This window comes from Mixophyes fleayi, chromosome 4, assembly GCF_038048845.1.
Source record: "Mixophyes fleayi isolate aMixFle1 chromosome 4, aMixFle1.hap1, whole genome shotgun sequence".
NCBI classification, from domain to species: domain Eukaryota; kingdom Metazoa; phylum Chordata; class Amphibia; order Anura; family Limnodynastidae; genus Mixophyes; species Mixophyes fleayi.
In genome coordinates, this window is record NC_134405.1 from 134,768,205 (window position 1) to 134,787,621 (window position 19,417).

Below are 19,417 nucleotides of genomic sequence, written 5' to 3' on the forward strand. Positions count from 1 at the left end.
TATCATAGCGGTCTCTTTGAGGCTTGTATTGGCAATAGAAATTGTTGTTGATACTAGATACCACTCATCAGCTCCTCTGTTTATACAATACTTATTAGCTATATTAATAAGCGCTCTTCCGCTACACATGCTTATCCGCTTTATAATCATTATTGGTGGATAATTCTGGAGGCGCATTTATTTAGTTACCATTTACTCAAGGCTAACTAACTCAGATATCAGTTATTATAGGAATATATCCAGAGGTATATTACAGTAGTACCCACCTCACTAATGAGGATTAAGCGAGACATTGCAATTTATTTTGCCTTTTAAACACCCATTCACTATTTTATTATTTTTTATGTTATTTCACTCATATCTTTCCGATCATTTTTATGAATTATATTAAAAGTTACCGTATATACTCGAGTATAAGCCGAGTTTTTCAGCACATTTTTTGTGCTGAAAAAGCCCCCCTCGGCTTATACTCGAGTGATAGTTAAAGACCACAATACACGGCCGTAAGGAGGGTGGTGCCTGCCTCCATAGCTTCAGCCCGCTTAAGGGCTGAAGAGAAAGAGAAGGAAAATATTAACTGAAGAGTTTGGTGGACAAACAAAATCAACTCACAAGAGTTTGGTGCTTGCCGTTAGTTCCGCAGTGGAACGCATGTGCGTTCCACAGACAGGAAGCTCGGCACTTGCAATGCAAGTGCCGAACTTCCTGTCAGTGGAACGCACATGCGTTCCACTGCGGAGCTTTCGGCAAGCACCAAACTCTTGTGAGTTGGGAGGAGACATTAATATCTCTGGGGATAAGGCAATGGGACCGTGGGTATATATCTTTGCATGTGTATTTATATTATGGTGAGGTAGCTGAGCATAAAACATTACCTTTGTGTGTGCAATGATGTATTTTTCAGGAAGCGTGGTATTGGCTGGAGCCAGGCTGCCCCCCTCTCTCCCTGAATGTCTGTGTAGTTCCGCAGTGGAACGCATGTGCGTTCTGGCACAGACAGTCTTACAGACATTCAGGGAGAGAGGGGGGCAGCCTGGCTCCATTCAATACCACGCTTCCTGAAAAATACATCATTGCACACACAGAGGTAATGTTTTATGCTCAGCTACCTCACCATAATATAAATACACATGCAAAGATATATACCCACGGTCCCATTGCCTTATCCCCAGAGATATTAATGTCTATAGCAGTGCAGTCCTAGTCAAAAGTTTATAAAAATCACTTATAAGAAGATGAACAGGGAGAGATAAATGTGTATTTATGTATCATATAGTCTTTAAAAAGATTTGTTGTATTCTTTTTGGGGGGGGGGGTATTTTTGTAAACTGACAGATATCATCATCATCACCATTTACGGTATTTATATAGCGCCAATTCCCACCCTAGGCTTATACTCGAGTCAATAAGTTTTCCCAGTTTTTTGTGGTAAAATTAGGTCCCTCGGCTTATATTCGGGTCGACTTATACTCGAGTATATACGGTATGTTTTAATTAGCACTGTAGGAGTGCCTCTATATACACTGTCTTTTCTGTTCTCTTTGTTCCAAGTTGATTCTCAGTGTAGGGTGCACCCCTCGAGTAAGTGTTTTATTGCCCGGGTATTATTAATAATAATTATCATTTACCAGTGCATAAAAATATGGGACCTGGTGTGGTATTCCTTTGCTTTTGGGACATGGAATGTAGCCTGGCACCATTCAGTGCTTGAATGCCTCACTCCTAAGCATGAGCAGTGACACGAAGGCAAAAAGTATTTGTCCTTTGCTTACTATATAAATAACAATATTAAGGTAGATGTTGTGCTCTTTTGAAATTTCTGTGTTGTTTCTGGGACAGCCAAGAATCTTGAGAAAGATCCACATAGTACAGTGACAGTAATGGTTAGGATTGGTCAGACTGTACCATCTTTAGTTAATCACAATAGGTTAATGATGAGAAATGGCTGGAAAACTGCTTGATGTGGAACTCTTTATTTGAATTCTAAATGGCATAATTCTTCATCTACTATAACTGTACAGATAAACAGGCTGTGAAGGAATCAGTATATTAATGACAAGATTCTAAACAGTTTACATGTAGTAGCTATAATAAATTACTAACTATGTGGTGTTGAAAAAGAATTCCATTCACTTTCATTTTCCATACCGCCACTTCTAAATTTCGGCCCCTTGCACTGCCAGGGGCAAACGCAGGATTTTTATAGGGGGGTTTCCACGCTATGTAGCCAGAGTTGCCGTGACCAAAATGCCAAGGGCAAAGCTTTGATGTTAAACAATACTTGGTTACTCTCTATTTCTTTACATCCCCTTCTAATACGGGGTAGTGCTACATGTACTACTGTTGGTTGCACAAAGCTCCCTCTTTATGAACAGAGCAGTGTGAAGTGAGACATTCTCCCAACTGCCCCTACAGTCTGAACAAAGTCCTGACTTAGCAGGACAGTGTCGGGACTGCCCCACCAAAATCAGGACAGCTGACAGACTGTCCTGCTTTCTACCTGTTCTTGCAGCTTTTACTAACTGTTCCTGTGTGTGTCTTAAGCTCAATTGCTACTTGTCAGGATCCTAGAATCTTGGAGCCCTGTTTGGAAAAATGATAGGTACATGAAATATGAAAAGCTTAGCAAAGAACACTGTAGGCATCCCTTCTCCTAACCAGCCCCGACATTAAATAAAAAACACCCATTTTTAATAATTAGGCCTCCCTCCGTGCAACCAGCCTCAACATTATATTAATAGCACTGACATTTAATTGGTAGACCTATAGCCCCCCTCAGCCCCAACATTAAATCAGTAGCATTCAGAATTAATAAATTGGCCCATTACCCCAAACATGCCCTGACATTAAATAGAACTCACATTTAATAAATACATCTATTTCCCCCCAAACAGCCCCAATACTAAACAATCAGTGTTCACATTTATTAAACAGACTCTTCTCCCCAAGTTCTGCCCATATTCAATTCCTAGCCTAAAAAACACCAGCATTAAATAGTATTAAATATTAAATTAATAGGCACTAACTTAACCACACTATTAAATTAAACAGACTCTAATAAAGCAACGGCAAATAAAGTGATGTTATCTAGTATAAATGGTCCAGGATAATCATAATAGGGGTGAGGGGTCGGAGATTTACCGTATTTCCCCATGTATAAGACGCACCTTTTTACCCCAAATTTTGGGTCTAAAAAAAAGGTGCGTCTTATACAATGCAAGTTCCACTTACCTGATTGAAGAAGTTGGCATCCGGTGTGAGGAGTCCCCGCTAATCAGCTCCAGCAGCTCCAGCGGTGTTCAGCATGTCAGCCGTTACAAAAGGACCTTCAGGTCCTGCAGGCGCCTCCCACAGTGTCGGCGCTGTCAGTCACATGACTGACAGTTCCGATGATCGCCGCTGCAGATTCCTCCGTGTTTCCCCTACAAAAGCTGCACAGTCTTGTTGACATTAGACAAGTCACGTAGACACGCTTGGGGCGTGTCTACATGACTTGTCTCTTGTCAGCAAGACTGTGCAGTAGCGCTCATTGCCTCATTGCCTTATTGCCTCACTGCCTCATTTTGGTGTGAATGTGTAAGCTTCTCTAGTGAATCACAAATTACAAGCTACAGTGTGCTCTGTGACAAATTGCAGACTCCTCCATAGTGTGCTCTGTGACAAAACTTAGAAAGAGCCTTTTGATTCCTCCTGCTGCACATTGCATTTATGATAAATAAAACTTGAGTTCAATAACTTTATGTAATACATCTTTTTTTTTCATTTTGGGCCCCAAAATTAAGGTGCGTCTTATACATGGGTGCGTCTTATACTTGGGGAAATACGGTAAATATGAAAGATAGAATGCACTGAACAACTTTTTTTTTTTTATAAACGTTTTATTTTTGCAAGGTCATGAGAACAGCATAGGACAAATGACAAAATGCATAATGATAGCATAAGTATACAGGAGAAAACCATATCAGCCAACAGCATGAAACATAAGAGGATACTAAGTCAACCAGTCTAACAATTTTAGTAATGACAGATGACCTAAGGTTTTATAGAAAGAGGAAGAAAGAGAGAGAATACATAGAGGAGGAAAGGAGAGAGAGATGAAAGAGAAGAGGAGAGAAGGGAAGGAATGAGTGACTAGATCCATTGTTAGTTGGAAAAAGATCCAAGAAGAAGAATGAGGTTATAAAGCGGAGTTAAATAAAGGGTGGGCATGCCTGAAAGAAGGATAACCATGGGTCCCAAACCCTGGAGAAGGCTCCGGAGGAGTTTCGGATAATACTGGTCATGTATTCCATCCGTTCAATCTGCCAAATTCTGTTGATTATGGACTGCATGGAAGGAGGAGATTGCGAACGCCAGTCTGCCGCTATTTGGCAGGTAGCTGCCGAAACAATATGTCTAATCAATTTGTTCTCATGTCGGGATGCCGAGGGGGCCCCCATAGGGAGAAGAAAAAATTTTGGCTCCAGGGGAATATCCACCAGGAAATTGAATTAATCAGGCCTCTTATCTGGTTCCAGAAGCCTGTCAATTTTGGGCACGACCACCATATGTGGAGAAAAGTGCCTTCATGGGAGCACCCTCGCCAGCACCGATCAGATGAATCAGGATGGATTTTGCAAAGACGCGAAGGCACATAGTACCACCGATAAAGCATCTTATAAACATTCTCTTTAATTCTTACGCAGATGGAACTAGAGGCGGCGTTCTCGTAAATTTCAGACCATTCCTCATCCAGTAGCTCCTCTCCAAGGTCCCGTTCCCAGGTTAGTTCATGGGGGGGTCTAAGAGAAGAAGAAGGGGAAGCAAGTTCGTGGTAAAGCGTTGATATCAGACCTTTGGTTGAGGATTGGCGTAGACAGAGGGCTTCGAAGGTGGAGAGAGGTCGGGTTAGCAGGCGATCTTTAGCAACACTATGGAAATGGCGAAGTTGTAAGAACTGATAAAAGTGCTTTGAGGGAATGTGGATCTGTGATTGAATTTCAGAAAACTGAGGAAAAGTTACTGAGGTGGATAAATGATTGAGGTAGATGACTCCCCGCGAATACCATGGCTGGAATGAGTTATGATGTAGTCCGGGAGGAAATTCCGGAGAATTGAATAACGGAACAACCGGAGAGGGATGGGGAGATAAGGCGAATTTTTGGGATGATGAGTCCCAGATGGATAATGTATGTGAGACTATTGGATGAGATAATAGACGTTTGGGGCGACGAGGCCTCGGGACCCATAGGAGAGAGGATAAGGAAAGCAGTCCCAGACCCTCTGCCTCAATTTTAGACCAAACTCTGGCTTCCGTCCGGCCAGACCATAGGACACACTGAGCAAGTTGAGCGGAGAGGTAGTATCTTTGAAAATCAGGAATCCCCAGACCTCCCCCCCGCGGGGACCTCTGAAGAACCTTAAGTCGGACCCGGGGTCGTCTGCCCGACCAGACAAATCTGGAGACATGGAATTGTAGGAATTTAAAAACATATGGTGGTATGCGGATGGGGAGAGTCTGAAAGAAGTAGAGCAGCCTAGGGAGGATATTCATTTTGACGGCATTAATGCGTCCAAGCCAGGAGATATAGAGCTGTGACCACGATGTAAGGTCTATTTTGATTTGATCGAGTAGGTGAGGAAAATTGGCTTGAAATAGATGTCGATAGTGCTTTGTGATGGAAACACCCAAGTATTTAATTTTGCGGCGACCCCAGTGAAAAGGGAAGGAGCGTTCTAATAATAACTTGTCTGTAGCTGATATATTAAAGTCTAGAACCTCCGTCTTATCTGGATTGATCTTGTAGCCTGAGAAATAGCCATAGAGATCAAGTTCCTCTAGGAGGGGGGGTACCGACGTTTTGGGATTAGTGATAGTGAGCAGAACGTCGTCTGCATATAGGGCAATCTTATGGGTAGAGGGGCCCACCTGTATGCCAGATATCTCATGATTGTTACGAATTCTGGCGGCTAATGGCTCGATGACTAGAGCAAATATCAGTGGGGAGAGGGGGCATCCTTGACGGGTGCCGTTCGTGATCAAAAAGGGCATCGAGGTCAGACCATTAGCGGAAACAGTAGCTGACGGAGATCGGTAGAGGGCCAAAATACCTGTCAGGAATTTGTCTGTGAATCCCACTGCTCGAAGCACACCCTCCATAAATGACCAGGAGATGCGATCGAACGCCTTTTCGGCGTCGAGCGCCATGACGAGAGAGGATAGATTATCATTGTTTATCATGTGGATTAGATCAATAATCCTTCTGGTATTATCAGGGGCTTGGCGCCCTGGAATAAAGCCCACCTGGTCAGGATGGATGAGGGCTGGAAGGAGTGGATTCAACCTAGAGGCCAAGATTTTTGCAAATAATTTTAGGTCAACATTTAGTAACGAGATGGGCCTGTAACTAGCGCAAAGAGAGGGGTCTTTTCCCGGTTTGAGAATTACAATTATATTAGCCCTGGTGGTGGCGGAGTCGAAGGGAGCCCCCCCTAGCACTTCATTGAAAAATTTTGTCAGGTGAGGACCGAGGACCGAGGCAAACTTTTTATAGTACTGGGGGGTGAGGCCGTCCGGGCCGGGAGCTGAGGAGGATTTCAGGGACTTAACTGCTGTCAATACCTCCGATAGAGTAATGTCTTCATTCAGGACAGATTGTTGTGTGGTAGTAATTTTAGGGATGGGTGTAGATAAAAGGTAATCGGACAGGGTGGGAGGCTGGGGGTCCCGACGAGGGGAGGGAGCATCGAGGTTATAGAGGGAAGAATAGAAGACCCTGAATTCTCTAACTATCCCTGTTGGGTCATAAGTTACATCTCGAGAAGGAGACTGTCGAATTTTATCAATATGTTGCAAGGCTATTTTTTTCCGGAGCTTTCTAGCTAATACGGAATCAGCTTTATCCGCCTTATCATAATACCGTTGTTGGAGCTTCTGCATCGTGACAGCTGCTCTACGGGAGAGTATGGTATTTAGTTGGCCCTTCAATGACGCAATCTTGGGAAGTAGGGTCGGGTCGTGGTGAGATTGATGCTGAGTAAGGAGTGAAGCTAACCCACTTTCCAGGGATAAGATTTCCTCAGCTGCTTTCTTTCTAGCTGCAGCTGACTGACTAATTAATTGGCCTCGGATGGTAGCCTTGTGAGCCTCCCAAACAATTCCGGGGGCAACATCAGGGGTTGAATTTTCCTGAAAGTAATTGGTAATGGAGGTCTTAATGTCTAGGCAGATAGATCTATTAAGTAAAAGTGCGTCGTCTAGGCGCCATCTACTGCGCTGGGGGGGGCGGTTTGAGGAGATCTAGTACGAGGGAAACACCCGAATGGTCTGTCCAAGAGAGGGGGGTAATGTCTGCCCGCGTCACATGATGAGTGAGTGAGTGTGAGATGTGTAACATATCTATGCGCGTGTATAGTTGATGTGGGGCTGAGAAGTGAGTATAATCCTTGGCGTCTGAGTTACATAGTCTCCAGGAGTCATATAAATGATGGTGTATAAGGAGTGTGGACAAGGTGGCGGATTCAGAGGAGGAGGAAATACCCCGCCGAGGAGAGGAGGGGGGAGACCTATCGAGAGCCGGGTCGAGAGTAACGTTAAAGTCACCTCCCATGATAACATGGCCCTGCGCCAACCGCTCAACTTGCTTAAAGAGCTTTGTAAAGAAAGGCTTTTGCCTCTGATTCGGGGCATAAACCGAGACCAGAGTGACGGGAGTAGACCGGAGAGTGCCGCTCACCAAAAGAAAGCGGCCTTCTGGGTCAGCATGGGTCTTGGAGTGAAGAAAGGGGACTTTACTATGGATTAAAACAGCAACGCCCCGTTTCTTGCAGTCTGCTGAGGCAAAAAAGGTCTGGGAAAATTGCTTACCTTGGAGCCGAGTATGGGCACCTGTGAGATGAGTCTCCTGAAGAAGAACAATGTCTGCGTTTTCTCTCCTACAGGCACCCAAGAGAATCGTACGTTTATGAGGAGAGTTGAGGCCATTCACGTTGACGGAAAAAATCTTCAAAGCCATGGCAGTCGCGAGGAGCCAAAGTCTGGAAATAGGTCTAAACAGTTAGATAGGGAACAAAACCTGTTAGTTTGTGGGTGGAACAGAAGTTTGAAGAGCCAATTAGAGAGTGGATCAAAGTCACAAGAAGAAGAGAAAAGAGATAGAAAAAGAAGAAGCCCAATTGGGCGAAAACCCTGAGTAAAAGGAATCCTAAGCGGATTCAAAGACATTATTATAAGCTAGAGCGCAGTAAAATTAACAATGTCAAAGGGTGCACGGGGGGTGGTCCTTAGGCTCGCACGGCATCGACAGCCGCCAGAGCCTCGGGAGACCCACAAATAGAATACATTAATTGAAAAATTCAAAATCAAACCATGGAACGGTGTGCAAGGTAAATAAAACTTGTACAGTAAATATTTATAACAGTTTAAGGAAGAAAAAAAAAAAAAAAAAAAAAAAAAAGGGGGGGGGGGAGGGGGTTAGGGAAGTGGAGGGGGGAGGGAAGGGAGGGTAGGAAAGAGGGGAGAGGGAGGAGGAAGGGACACGGGAGAGGCAAGCTGCTCCCCCCTCCAACAGCAGGGAAAAGGTCATATTACAAACAGCCATAATATTACACAAAGAGAAGAAGCATGAGGGGTCTGGAGGCCAGCAATAGAACTATTGGTAGAAACAAGAAAAAGAGCAACCACCAAAACAAAAAGCAATAAAACATATTATGTAAACTACTTGAGAGTGTAGGGTAGTAACCGCTACCAACTGACGATGAAAGTCCCCCTAAAAACAAGGGAGAGTTAAAACAGGAAGAGAACAAAAACAGACACAGATAGGACCATTAGTACAACAATAGACAAATCAGGGAGGATCTGCATCCCGCGGACGTCGTCTCGAAGACCGGGACCAATCAGGCTGAGGAAGCGCTGGGCGCTGGGTCTGGGAAGGAGTAGCCTGAGGGGCTGACGGCTCGGGAAGAATGCCCAGCTTATCCAAGAGGCTCTGACCCTGTTCCAGCGATTTGACAAAGTGGGAGGAGTTGTCAGCAAATACTTGAAGCTGGAAAGGGAAGCACCAGCGGTAGCGGAGGTTGTGTTGTCGAAGAATCCTAGTGACTGGCTGAAGATCCCTCCGCTTTTGTATCGTGGAAGGAGCCAAGTCCTGGAATAGCTGGATATCCATGTCCCGAAATGTAATTACTGGTCGGTCCCTGGTAGCGGAAAGAATACGATCTCTGGTCCGGAAATAATGTAGACGGACAATGATATCCCGAGGAGGTTGGCTGTTTGGGGGTTTGGCTCTCAGGGCACGGTGAGCCCGATCCAAAAGACAGTCAGTCTCAGAGATGTCCGGGAGGAGGTGAAGAAAGAGGGCCATGAGGAAAGCTTGAAGGTCTGCGTTACCGATTTCCTCAGGCACATTTCTGATGCGGACATTATTACGGCGAGATCGGTTCTCAGAATCCTCTTGCTTCTCTTTCAAGATTTCAACTTCGTCACGGAGGCGGGAGAGTTCCTTATCAGTTGCAGTGTTGGATCGGCAAATGTCGTCAGTTTTTGATTCTAGGGCGTCTGTCCTGTTTCCCAGCGCGTTCAATTCTGTTCTGAGCTCGCTGACCACTTTTGTCATTTCCTGATAGAAAGTAGTTTTCACCCCCTCCAAGAGACTGGTCATTACCGCTTGAATCTGAGGGTCAAGTTCAACTTCAGACGATGAAGATCCCGACGCCCCCTGGCGATCAGCTTGTGGAGAGGGGGGCTTCCCTTTTGATCCAAAGAAATTTGCAGAGGTTCCTGCTGTCACTTTCTTTGGTTTGGAAGCCATGGTGCCCTCAGGCGAGCCGAGCTGGCCGTTGGATGGGATAACAAGGCCAAGGTCAGGTAAAGAGAGGGAGAGGGAGAGGAGGGTGCACACCGAACTCGGTTCAGTTGAGAGGGGTCCTACCCGGGATCGGGCAGCATAGTAAAGTTCACATACTAGCCGTGGGTGTAATGATGAACAGACGAATCAAGGCACTTGAAAGGCTGGTTTCGAATAATAATCAACCGGTCACGGGCAATAATAATGGTAGAGAGCGTTTTGCTCGTATGGGGATTGACTCCAAGAGGGCACTCTGAGGATATGACTGGTCACCACATCCGTCAGGATTAGATCTCACAGGGACAGTCAATATATTTGGATGAACGTAGAAACTGTGGTCTCCAATGGGGGAGGTTGATTTTATGTTACAGGTGTAGTGGCACAGAAACGACACAATGGGGCAGCAGTTGACCCCTCAGGCTCCGAGACCAGGTGAGGGTTTACATCGGATTTCTGACTGCTGAGATGTAGCAACAATACTTAGCACACCAGCATGTAACTGTTATTAATAATACAGTTGAAAATATATTAGGATATAAGGACGGTGTAGTTTGCTTGAACGGCCACAGGGTGGCAGTAGTTTCCCACACTGGAAGTTTGTATTCGATCTAGTCTGTGCAATCAGGTTGTTGACTCACAGTTCACTGCACGGAACAGCCAGAATTTCACGCAGGAGGGAGTCCCAGCCCAGTCAAGACGGGGATCTACTGAAGGGAGCCAGGAGTGAAACGCCGGGCTGTTCTGCCGGACACCGACTGACAAATCAGGTGAGTTGTTGCTGGTGGTGTCCCTGTCTTAAGCGCTGTCAGTGAGCTGTCTGAATGTCCCCCTGGTGTCAGCACTAACACAGGGCTGCTGGTGAGGGTCTCAGTTGCATCTCAGCTGTGAGGGTAAGAGCGGGAGAGGGGGGGGGAGGTGATGCCGTTCACGGAGGGTCAGTGAGTGGGGATAAGAGCACTTAGCGGGCACTACTGTGCTCCAGCCCCAGCTGGTGTATCTAAGGGGAAACGATGCTGGCACTGTGTGTGTGTTCCGTCGGCGGGGTCTCGGTAAACAACGCCCGGACGGGCTGACAAGGGGCCAGTATACACGTGTACTCACTGCTCAACCGACTCCAAGGGATCCCCTTCAAGTCCGCATCTTCCGGGCCGCTTTGCGCGGTCAGGTATGATCCAGTGTGCCCGGCGGGTGAGCGTGCACCCGATGGATGCCCCGGGTCTCCCGCTATCTCCTTCCGTCAGTCTGGCCAAAGCGATCTTGCCACGGCTGGTCTCCGCGAGGATCTCTCAGAGAATCTCTGACATAAGGGCGCTGAAGAGGCAGCCGCCTTACCACGTGTGGCTAGGCCACAGTCCGATGTTTCGGGCTTACAACCAAGCTGCGTGCCCGGAGCAGATCCCTTACGGTGCCAGGGGTTCTTGTTGTGCCTCCGATGCCAACAAAGGTGTGAGTTGCCTAATATTTCTTAGTGGAGCCGGGTTTTTAGTAATTTGGCAGAGGAGCTCAGTCCAAACACGTCTTACCAGCGTGGTGTCCAAGCCACGCCCCCCTGCACTGAACAACTTTTAAGCATGTTGACAACTTGAAACTTACACTGGCTCTCACAGGTGTTCCTCAAATAAGAGACAGAGAAGTAGAAAGTGACAAGATTAGCGACGACTCTCTGGTTACACAACTCTTCATAAGATTTATGTTCCTTAATGAATCAGGCCCTACAGATTTGCAATTTATATATGTATTTGTGAACCTTCTTTCTGGTGTGCAAACATCATGTTTTTTATTTGTAAATCAAAAGTACCGAGCCCACCCGAACTTCACCAATCCGAGTACTGAGCCGAGCCGGCTCTGTACTTTTGCTCGCCCCCGGAAGTGAAAACGAGGTAAAATGACGTTGTTGCGTCGTCGGATCTTGCGAGTTTTGGATTCTATAAGTTTTTGGATTCTCCACGGCGATCCAGCGCCATTTCACATAGAGACACAGTACGGTAGTACGGTTCTTGGCAGTCTCTAGTTGGGCAGCGTCATATCTAAAACATAATGAGAAAGGGTGGCAGCTTTCTTAAAAGTCTCCAGTGACATTCTACTGAGTTATAGCTCACACAGAAACAGGAGAGGCCCATTGCTCCATTGCTAATTGTCATTGCTGAAATAGAAATAATAGGGCTGTCAGTGTTCTTCAAAATCTGCAGTCACATTGTACTGTGTTATTATAACTCACACAGAAACAGGAGAGGTCCATTGCTTCATAGCTAATTGTCATTGCTGAAATAGAAATAATAGGGCTGTCAGTGTTCTTCAAAATCTGCAGTCACATTGTACTGTGTTATTATAGCCCACACAGAAACAGGAAAGGCCCATTACGTATTGTCATTGCTGAAATAGAAATAATAGGGCTGTCAATGTTCTTCAAAATCTGTAGTCACAATGTACTGTGCCATAGCTCACCCAGAAATAGGAGAGATGGCAGTGTTTAGTGCTGAAACAGAAATTCAAATATTAGGGTTGGCAGTGTTTTTAAAAGTCTCCAGTGATATTCTACTGTGCCATAGCTCATACAGAAACAGGAGGGGTGGCAATGTCCTTGCCATTTTCCAGTCTCCAGTCACAATGTTCTTGTCACTCTCCAGTCTTTAGTCACATTATTCTTGTCACTTTCCAGTCTCAGTCATGATGATACTAATCCCTATACGTCATATGCTAAAGTCTATGTTCAAGTACACAGTGGTTTTAAGTCAAGGAAACAAAAATGTTAAAAAAAAAAAAAAGCTTGTACCTTTTTAAAGAGATAAACCCCTCTCTAATAAAGGTGAAAGTTCACTGTGGAAAAACATAAAATTGCCAACATGCCATTCTACCCAAAATATTAACAAGCATACCAGCATCAGATAGCTCCCTTCTCTCAGCTAGATCCCAGCACCTGCAATTTACACTGTCATCATCCTCACACAATACTAATTAATGCCCGCTGGAGTCCACCATTACAGGAGTCTCTGTACTTTGATGTAATTGCTGGTAATGGCCTTCCCCATGGAATTTGTAGTTCATTTTATGACAGGACTGTCAGGATTTTTGCCCAATTCTTTTACACCAGACCAAATGTCAAAATGTTGTGCTGACTCATCTGCATCACCAATGAGTGTCTTGGGAAAGCTAAGTTTTTTTCCTAGCAGCAGTTGCCAAAGAAACTAAGGGAGGATAAGTCGTCGTGTCATGTACCACTTGAGCTGTCAGCTTGCTGACCAAGAGCTTATTGCATCGCTTGAGATGTGGGTCAGCTGGAAAGAAAGAGAAGACATAGCTCTTAACCTAGGATCATGCACAGTTGCCAAAATGTAGTGATGTTGATAACTCTCGGATCCTGGCGAAGCAAATAAAGTACTTGATCTACAAGTTTTACATAGTTAGCGGAATTGCTTTGTTTCATCTCCTCCTTCAATTTCTCTAGTTGTTTTTCCAAAAGTCTAATTAGGGGAATCACTTGACTGAAGCTAACAGTGTCTGAACTTACTTCACAGGTGACTACTGCACAACACGGAAAGTATTCTCCACTGCGTTGGACTAAAGTACATTCCCCATCAAATTAAATTATTTTTGCAGCAGCTACAATCTTCTACATGCTGTTGCAGAATGTCGAAAATGACCCAAATTACTTCTGGACACAGACAACATCTTCTGCATGTCACTGTCATTTTTGAAAAAGTTCGGTACCATCAAGTTGCTTGTGTGAGCAAAACAGCGAATGTGATGGAATTCTCCCCGCTGTAATGCTCTCACAATATTGGTGGCATTATCACAAATGATATATCCTCAGGAGAGTCCAGGCGGGATAAGCCATGTTACAATGACATCCCTTAGTTTATGAAACAGGTTGTCAGTGGTATGCCTCTTAGTGTAGCCGGTGATACACAAATATAGGATACCACTTTTTATTTGCGTAACGGATAAACTGGATCTCCATGCTAATCACGATTGGCACTGGCTTACCAGAGGTGCGGAGTCTAACGAACTCCCCGGTGTTCACCAAGAACACCGCCGCAAGGCGGGATGGGCTTAGCTGCCGGGTATCCGCAGGTCGCGGTCCTCTGGTCTGCCTCTAGATGTAGCACTAGCAGAGAGATAAGCAGGTATGAATACGTAGTCAGACAAGCGGAACTGGTACACAATTGAAAGAACGGTACAGAATCAGCAGGCAGTGAGGGAATTCCTAGGTTCGGTACACAGACAGACAGCAGAGGCAGAAGCAACGTCAAACAAGCCAGGTCAAGAACACAAGATCGGTGGTAATCGTAAAATGATTACCACAACCCCGACAACTAGGATACCTACAAAGAAACACAGATTACAAAAAATACTACATCAATCTAAATCGACTTACGTGTTGAATTCAACACTTAACCTGAGGTTTTGCAGCTTTAAATGAACAGTTATCTAGGCCACACTTTTCAGTGATGTGGAACTCAACTGCCGGAGAGGTCTGTGTTCGGAATTACTTGCGGTCAGCATCATCCAGCCATCGGAAATGTGTAGCGTCGCTTTGTAGGTAAGTCTGTTTAGATTGATGTAGTTTTCTTTTCTAATCAGTGTTGCTTTGTTGGCATCCTGGTTGTTGGGGTTGTGGTACTCGCAAAAACGTACCCAACCCCACAAGTTAATCGTGATGGATAGTCAGCAAACCGAGTCGGTACACAAACGCAGAGGAATCAGAATGGTCAAACAGGCATAATTGGTACACGGGAATCAGTTCAGGAACAGAAAAGTCACAGAAATCCACGAGGAATCAGGAGCCAGGAAACATACAAGTTGCTCACAGAGTGTCAGAGTAAGGTTTAAATAACCAGTTCAAATTCCCCGCCCCGAGCTTAGCGATCATGTGACCACCGATGCCCGGAAGTGACACTTCCGAACGCAGAGAGCGGGCAGCACTGTAGCGAAGAAGGGTAAGTTTTATGACAGTATCCCCTGCCATAAGGGTGGACTTCGAACACCCTAAAAAGGCTTCTTGGGAAATTTCCTCTGGAATTGTTTGAGAAGACAGGGGCGTGAAGATCAGAGGCTTTAACCCAAGAACGTTACTCAGGCCCATAGCCCTTCCAGTCCACAAGGAATTATAAGGAAACTCTTGATATTCGGGAGTCCACAATGTTTATCTCATACTCTATTTGATCCTGATCAACAACTGGTGGTGGAGTTCTGGAGGAAGTGGAGGACTCATTAGTGACCACCGGTTTCAGCAAAGAAATATGAAAAACATTGGGTATACGCAGGGAGCGGGGAAGTCTCAATATGAAGGCCACTGGATTGATAACCTCCGAGATTACAAAAGGCCTAATGAACCTTGGAGTAAATTTCTTACTGGGTACTTTCAGACGGATATTTTGTGTGGACAAACATACTCTGTCTCCGATAGTCAAATTTGGACCAACTCTCCTCCTCTTGTCGTATGATTTTTTTAGAACGAATGGCAGATCTCTCCATGTTAACCTTGACTTTTTCCCCAGATGCGTGAAAAGTTGTGAAACAAAGAATCTAACGCCGGGACCTCAGAAGAGGCTATCTGAGAGAAGGTGGGTAATTTGGGATGACAGCCATAAAGAACAAAGAAGGGTGAGTTGGAAGTAGCTTCATGGTAATGATTATTGTGAGTGAACTCAGCCAATGGAAGAAGATCCACCCAGTTGTCCTGGTTAGCCGAAACATACATCCTTAAAAATTTCTCTTACTCTTGATTTGTTCTATCCGTTAGCCCATTGGACTGAGGATGATATGCGAAGGAAAAATCAAGTTTAATCCCAGCCTGGTTGCAGAAAGCCCTCCAAAACTTGGATATGATCCATTATCAGAAACAATGTGCAAAGGACAGCCGTGAAGACAAAAAATCTCTTTAATGAAAATGTCGGCCAATGAGGAGGAAGATGGAAGGTTCTTTAGAGGAATAAAATGGGCTGCTTTGGAAAAGCGATCAGTAATAACCCAAATCACTGTGCAAGATTTGGAAAGAGGAAGGTCAGTGATGAAATCCTTAGAGATTTGAGACCAAGGATACTCAGAAGCTGGTGACGGAATCAAATGTCCGAATAAGAGCCAAGGAAAAGAGAGTATATGTAGAGGCACTCCGGGGTGTTTTAATCAAAATAACTTGTTTTTATTGATATGCATTAAAAGATATCAGTACAACTTGCGAAAGTATAAAAACCAGTGCTGAGTGAAAAATAAAATGCAGATTTAAACTGCAAAATCGCTGTGTTCTCATGCCATAATACAAAATTTAATTGACATAATATTATTATTTGTGTGTTGATATTTTAATTATTGTGCTGATTACATAACACCTTGTTGGCTCGTTAGCTAATAGTATTAGAATATATTAATGCCTAATAGCATGTATATGAAGTAGGAAATCAATATACACGGTATATTTCAATATCTCTGTCTAGAATGTCAGGCAGTGATAAAACTGAAACAATGTCAATTGGTATTGTATGTCTTATATTGTTGACACACATCTATACCACTCCTATAGCTAATGAGTCCAAATTAAGGTGTAGTATTGTCAGATAGTTGATTGTGATAATGATCCTATCTAGGATCCTCTAATATCACTATATCACTGAAGTACAGATAGCGTGATTAGTTAGCATATAATAATGCCATCAAGCGGCTGACCATAATATCTTAAGGTCAGCATAATGAGGCTGTGTCGATATAGTACAATTATATTGGTAACGTTATCAGGTAGCTAACCGTAGATGTCTATAAAGAGTATCTGAGTGACATCTGAGGATCAATGACTAGTGTGATACAACTGCTAAGCTGCCTATTCTGGCTAAGTCTATCTGCAGTAAAACTATCTGGCTAAATAAAGATAAATTTATAATCAGCAGGGCATGAGAAACACAGCGAACGCCGACGCGCGTTTCGCATGTGTGCTTTTTCAAGGCCTTGAAAAAGCACACATGCGAAACGCGCGTCGGCGTTCGCTGTGTTTCTCATGCCCTGCTGATTATAAATTTATGGATTTATTCTCCTCCAAAGATTCCGTATCGGCTGGATCAAATGAGCGTGATAGAGCATCCGCCTTGATATTCTTAGATCCAGAACAGAAGGTGATGTTAAATTCAAAGCGAGAAAAGAATAAGGACCATCTTGCTTGCCGAGGATTCAGACAGCGGGCTGAATGTAAGTAATAACAGATTTTTATGGTCTGTATAAATGGTTATAGGAAATTGTGCCTCTTCCAATAGATGCCTCCATTCATAAAGAGCCAGTTTAATGGCCAGGAGCTCATTATCGACTATTCCATAATTCTTTTCAGCAAGTAATAATCGGCGAGAGAAGAACCCACACAGATGCAGTTTGCCAGCGAAATCCCGCTGTGATAGGACAGCACCACTACCAACAGATGACGCATCCACTTCAAGAAAGAAAGGGCGTAGATAATCAGGCTGTTGGAGGACGGGTGCTGAGGAGAAGAGAGCCTTAAGAGTCTTAAAAGAATTGACAGCATCAGGGTGCCGTACCTTGGCATTGGCAGTTTTACGGGTTAATCCCGTGATCGGTGATACCCGAATAGAGTATCCTTTAATAAACTGGCGAATTGGAGAACCCCAGAAAATGTTGAGTAGCTTTCAGGCCAGAGGGCTGGGGCCAATCAAGTATGGCCTTCAACTTGGTCAGATCCATCTGGAGTTCAGTCCCGGAAATGATATAAAAGACGAGTAATTGGTTCTGCTCAAACGTACATTTTTCCAATTTACAGAATAATCGATTTCCTCTGAGGCGAGACAGAACTTCCACCACATGTTTACGATGAGATAGCAGGTCTTTGGAGGATGTCGTCCAAGTATAGACCACAAATTGATAAAGAAGATCTTGAAAGAGCTCATTCGTAAAGCCTTGAAAAACAGCTGGGGCGTTACATAGCCCGAAGGGCATGACCAGGTACTCAAAATGGCCATCTCGAGTGTTAAAGGCTGCCTTCCACTAATCCCCCTCCTTTATTCATATGAGATTATATGATCCTCTGAGATCAAGCTTGGAGGAAATAGTAGCTCCTTTAATACGGTCGAATAACTCAGAGATCAAGGGCAAAGTGTATCAATTTTGTACTGTGATGGCATTGAGGCCTCTATAGTCAATGCAGGGGCGAAGACCCCCATCTTTTTTCTTTACAAAAAACAAGACCGCACCAGCAGGAGGGGAGGATTTACGAAAAAAAACCCTCTCTAAGTTTTTCTGAATATACTCCTCCATGGCATTATACTCAGGAATGGAAAGCGGGTATACGCAACCTCGAGGAATAGGTTTGCCAGGTAATGGGTTGATACCACAATCCCAAACTCTATAAGGAGGTAATTTCGTAGCTTCCTGTTCACAGAAGACACCCACAAAGGCTTGATAAGGTGCGGGCAGAAGCGACAGGGTAATTACCCTGGGATGCTGAAGAGAATCTCTGGGATTACCAACACCTATATTGTGAGAGCATTACAGCTGGGTGAAATATATCACATTCCCTGTTTTGTTCACGCAATCTGCTTGGTGGTACAGAGCTTTTTGAAAAATGACAGGGATGTGTAAGAGATGCTGGCTGTTGCCCAAAATATTTCGGGACATTTTCGGTATTCTGCAACAGCATGTAAGAAATTGCAGCAGCTGCAAGAACAATTTATTTTGCCCTGCCACCAACTGAAGCAAGAAGTGGCAACAAGTTGGAATTCCATGCTTTATATGCTTATGAGGATAGAGGAACAGCAAAAAGCCATCCACGCTTACTCCATGACATTGTGAAAGGAGGGGGAATATATTTTAGTCCAGCGCAGTGTTGAATACTTTCTGTGTTGTGTAAGGTGCTGAAACGATTCAAAGTAGTCACCTGTGAACTGAGTTCAGACACTGATAGCTTGAGCAAAGTGATTCCCTAAATTACACTTTTGAAAAAGCACCTTGAAAAATTGAAGGAGTAAATGAAATGATGAAGTACTTTAATCGCTTCACCAGGATAGAAGAGTTAGCAACTTATGGAAATCATATCACTACTTTTTGGCTACTATGCTTGATCCTAGGTTTGAGAACTATGTCTTCTCTTTATTTCCCACTGTCCCAGATCACAAGAGATGCAATGAGCAAGTTGACAGCTGAAGCGGTACCTGACACGATGGTGTCCCCTCCTTCACTTTCTCAGGCTATTGCGGCTAGGAAAAAACTAAGCTTTTCTAAGAGACCCAAGAATGATGCAGATGATTCAGCAGAACATTTTGACATTTGGCCTGGTCTAAAAGAATTGCCCAATAATCGTGACAGCTCTGTCGTAACATGAACTACAAATTCCACAAGGAAGGCCTTTACTGGCATTTAGATCAGTACAGAGATTTCTCTAATGGTGGATTCCAGTCGGGATTAATTAGCATTGAGTGATGATGATGTACACACTGATGAGGGTGAGAATGAAGATGATGTAGATAGCAGCTGCTGTGATCTAGCTGAGAGAAGGAAGCTAGATGATGATGGAATGCTTATTAATATTTTGGTAAACTGACATTTGACAATTTTATGTTTTTCTACAGTAAACTTTCACTTTTATTAAAGATGTGTTGTTT